This window comes from Etheostoma cragini, chromosome 1 (genome assembly GCF_013103735.1).
Source record: "Etheostoma cragini isolate CJK2018 chromosome 1, CSU_Ecrag_1.0, whole genome shotgun sequence".
Lineage (NCBI taxonomy): Eukaryota > Metazoa > Chordata > Actinopteri > Perciformes > Percidae > Etheostoma > Etheostoma cragini.
The window spans coordinates 4,709,438-4,714,735 of record NC_048407.1 but is presented as its reverse complement, the minus strand read 5'-3'; positions in this window follow the sequence as shown (position 1 = coordinate 4,714,735).

Sequence of the window (5,298 nt, the reverse complement as noted above, 5' to 3'; positions counted from 1 at the left end):
CAATTAAACCAAAGTAAACTCAAGTAACAACACCTGTACGTGAACTGAACCCACCAATATGAGATTACACAATGAACACAAAGTGGAATATACATAATGTTGAGATTAGGTCATTAAAAACAAAAGAGGTAACAATGAAAAAGCTAAGCACCGAACTACAACACAGGACAATTTGTCTCATCAGTCAATATCTCAACTAATCAAAACAAGCCGCTTGTTCAAAACAACAATGGCGAGCCTGATAGACAATCACCTGCCAGGTATTTTTTGAAAATGCCTGCCTTTTCCCATTCAGTTTCCAACGACCGTTTCTCAGATGATTCTGTGTTAACAAACCATGTGCGGTGTCAGGTCATATACCTTCCACTTTTGATCAAGAACCAATATTCAAAACCGAGTTGGTCATCTTTTGTGCTGATAAATCAAGAGAGAGTTTTACGTCCTCCAAGTCTTTGCAGTGCTCCAACAGCCGTTCTCTATGTCACCTGAGCTGGACTTTTGCCTCCTCTGGACACCAAAATATTGTTTCTCATTGAGCTTGGCCAGTCAAGCTTTGACTAATGAGGAACGATAAAGACAATGGGGTTGGAGGTTAATTCCCTGGCCTGCAGTCTGATGTGGAAGTTTCCTTGGGCAAGACAGTGAACCCTGAGGTTCCCCCGATGCTGCGCATAGGAGTGTGAACGTTGATCTGATGAGCAGGTGGCACCTTGCATGGCAGCCTCGGCCACATTGCATGAACGTGTGTGAATGGTGAATGGTTCCTGTACTATGTAAAAGCTCCTTGAGTAGTTGTTAAGACTAGAAAAGTGCTATACAAATGCAGTCTATTTACAATGAAGGTGTTTTTGCACAGAGCTGATAGAGGACTGAACATTTGCTTGCAAGCCTGAACCTCCCCTTATGAGCAGTGATAACAGAATTAAGGCCACATTTGACCCTTTTCACATGCATTCATTCAAGTTAAAGAGAGGACCAAACCCAGTCTTTCACTGAGGGTGGCCTAAGCAGCCATTTAACTGTGGAAATAAAGAGTGAGATGAAACATAACGGAGGAGGGACGGAGGGAGGAGGTGGCAGACCAGTGAATGTGTGTAGAGAAGAATTGACTGTACTGTACAAACAAATATTGCATGCACAGTTAATATCTTGGTAGATTGAATTGGCATGGCGGCTGATATACTGTAAATGGGATTGATATCCAACAGTGCTCCTGGAATCTATAGCTCTTTGCTCTCCATTTAAAAAAGCCCATGCTAGGCAATATTGCCCTAAATGTGGAGACGGCCAATGAACGTGATAAAATGTACACAGTTTATTTTATTTGCCTCTCTCCAGTCCTGTTAGCTTGCGCTATGATATGTGAGCTGATGTGTTTGCACCTGAATGCTTCCCTGCATGTTGGAGAAAGACAACTTTGGTTAAGTGTGTCTGGGATTTCACACTCCCCAGATCGGAAGAAGACTTTTGAATGAGTAGTGACAATATCTGCATGACTCAAGTGACATATAAAACAGCTGTCTTTGTCTAGATACCTTAAATAGGCCAATGAGGATGTAGTTTGGCATTTTTGACTAATGTTACCATTTTGGTAATTGTGACATTGACTGTTGTACGACATTGCAGAATTTTAATTTCAGCTTTTAAAAAATGCCATCATTTCAGAAACGTCAGGAACATTTTTGTCATCAATTGAATTGCTGAGATCTGAAAATGTGGTCAGACGATCAGACAAGTTATACACAAACCCCACTTCAGTCAAACCTATTTGTAAGAGAACACAAAGGCCAATAAATGGTGGCCAAAACTATGAAAATAAAACCTGAGTTGTAACGAACTGAAACTCCAGACCTCTGACGTTGTTTTAGAGCCAAGTCTTTGTGTGGTGGAGGGTGGGGGGTGGTGATGTGTTGACAAAGCATTCCACTTGACACGGCCACTGCTCTTCTGAAAAGTGAGTGTGTGTGTGTGTTTGTGTGTGTGGGTGGGTGGGTGTGTGTGGGTGTTATATTTAGATTACAATCCATTAGCTGTGGGAGTAGGAGTGCCTGTGCTGAATGCAGGCTTTTGTTCGGCAGGTGCTTAAAAAAAGAAAGCTTACACTGAAATAACCTTGCAAATGACATGCCACATTTTAATACAAGTAGCCTACAAATCGCCCTCCGTTCTACTTTAATTGTGTGTGTGTATGTGTGTGTGTGTGCTTAAGTGCTTGTGTGTGTGTGTGCTTGTGTGTGTGTGTGTGTGTGTGTGTGTATCTGTCAAATTTAGCGTTTCAAGATGATATTATTTCAAGACTTAAACTCCTAATCCACTTCAAGACCCAACTGAAGGTGACCTTTGAATCCTCACTCCATCCACAGTATGGGTTTAAATGCCCCCACACACACACACACACACACACACACACACACGGTGGCGTGCCTCTTTTGTGGCCACGTTTAACTGGTGCACCTGTGGTAAATGGGGTGGGATCAGAAATAATTCACTAGTTTCACCACCTTTAATCTCCAACCCATCATGCCATGAGTCAGTCAAGGTCCCATGGCATGAAAATGTCACTTTATGAGTTTCTTTTAACATTAACATGAGTTCCCCCAGGCTGCCTATGGTTCCCCAGTGGCTAGAAAAGGTGATAGGTGTAAACCGAGCCCTGGGTGTCCTGCTCTGCCTTTAAGAAAATGAAAGCTCAGAAGGGCCGATCTGGAATCTTGCCCCTTATGAGGTCATAAGGAATAGCAAGCTAGTGTTAGCATATTAACCAACCAGCCCACTTATAAATAAATAAATTTTAGTAATCCTAACACTTTTTAACGGTCAAACTGAACCACTGCCAAGACTTGCATCCACAAGGAAAAAATCATGATTTTATAAGACAAAGAAGCTACTGTTTAAAAGCCAGATTTACACATTTCTTTTTTTTAAGTTCCTCAATGATTATTATTATTTTAGAACGTTTAGAGACATCAGTGTTTTATCATCATTTCCTTGCTACCTAGATGCAATTCTTGGCTGCAGTGAGGGTTAGGAGATGCATTATTCAGCAGAAATGACTGTTGGTGCCAAAGCGGGTGTAATTTTTGGCATGGATGCAAAATGTGGGTACAACATCAGCAAAGCAAGCTCTGGTCATGGGTGGGAGTTGTGCCGTTTAGTTAGTTAGTGCGGCTAGTTCGCTAATGTTAGCTTGCTATTCCACCAACATTGGCAGTGGGCTCCAGAGGGTTTTTGCCACTGCTACCGGGTCTGGAGCTCTCTGTGTCCCAGATCAGGTCGAGGTCGGCAGCGAAGCTTTCTGACGATGTTTCCAAGCTGGCTGAGCCCCACTGCTGGCGGCCCGTCTGCGGCTGCAGGACCGGGAGCTCACCGCCAGTGTTTCAATTTGAATGTTAAAAACTGTTCAGATAATTAAAAGGTATTTATTTAGAAGTGGGCTGGCTGCTAGTTATCTATGTATGGCGGTGACAATGGTGTAATAATTCCGATGGACTCCCAAGACAAGATGGTGCTCACCCGATTGGCCAATAGGAACCTGGCCCCGCCCATGACACTATTTCCACATTGAGAGAAAATTCCTGAGACGAGAGCAAAAATCTCAATCGAGAGCAAAGACATGCGGGAGCGAGACAAAGTTGTTCAAAGTGGAGCTCATTTTAACTACTTCACCATCCACAAAATGCCCCATATTTTACAAAAAGTCATGATAGTTTTATTAATCTTTCAAAGTAACTTGAAGCTAAAGCTGATAGATACATATAGTGAGGTAAAAAGTACAATATTTCCCGCTGAAATGTAGTAGAGCAGAAGTAGCATTAGAATGGAAATACTCAAGTAAAGTACCTTAAACTTGTACTTACCGTACGTACAGAACATGAGTAAATTTACTAGTTGTCAGCACCCAGTCTCCATTTGTACACTGTAGCAGTCTCCCTGCTCTCTCTGCTCGGTATACGGTGTATTATAATTACTTCAGATTCCTCTATTTCCCATGTCTCGCTTTTTCTTTATGCAATAATTTGCTGTTTATTGTGCCCCTCTCTGTTTCTCTCCTCGTTCACATGAGTGACAATTTTGTGTTTCTTTCTAATGATTTCCATTTGACAACACGACAACACTCACACGTAAACACCGTCTGGAGAAACAGCTTCTTTATCCCCACAGGAAGCTGTAGTGTGTGTGTTTGTGTGTGTGTGTGTGTGTGTGTGTGTGTGTGTGTGTGTGTGTGTGTGAGTGTGAGTGTGTGTGTGTGTTAGCTTGGCGGTGTGTGAAAGGGTGGTAACGGGTGATATTTTCTCCCAGACACACTCTGCTCCAGCTCTCTAACTTCACCATATGGAGCCCATTACACCCATTTATGAACGTTCTACATCAGATACACAAACACACACACACACACACACACACACACATTTATGATACGCTGGTACTCAAATACATGAAAATAGACTTGTTTGATAGCACCAAAACAATGGCATAAAAAGAACATATGTCATCTAATAAATTAGAGTGTCAACATTTACCCCTGGTGTGTGTGTGTGTGTGTGTGTGTGCATGTGTGTGCGTATGAGTCCTTATGTGTAGTAAGGGTGGGGGAAAAAATCGATACAGCATAGTATCGCAATATTTTTTGTGGCAATACTGTATTGATACACCAAGTATGGATCTTTTATTAATGTGTTGGTCAGTTTGTCTGCCTGACAGTCCCATTTTGCAGGAATAACATTAAAGTGATATGACCAACAGATAAATTTATTTTTTTAGATAAAATAGATTGATGACAAAGTTTTCCTTTGGGGATATTGTTTGAAAAATTAGAAGTTGGAAAAAAGGTAATACAATTCAATATATCGCAGACTATTGCAATATCTTTAAAATCGCAATAATATTGTATCATGAGGTAAGTATTGTGATAATATCATATTGAGAAGCCTCTGGTGATTCCCAACCCTAGTATGTATATCCATAGTGTGTGTTGTAGAGGCCTGTCAGTGCAAGTCTTCATATCTGTGTTGTGTCCCATGTGCCTTACTGTGTCAGTGCTATCACACCCTTATCAGCTCAATGGCACCTAACCACACTGTCTTGCACACACACACACACACACACACACACACACACACACACACAGTGCCTCAATGTACTTGCTCCGCTGTTTCTCTCTTTATGTCATAACTCTGAGGGATGGTCAAGCCGGCATTAGCTGATACAGCGTTACATATTTTAATTTGTTTGAAGGTATTAGGTTCATGCTTGACGGTGTGTGTGTGTGTGTGTGTGTGTGTGTGTGTGTGTGTGTGT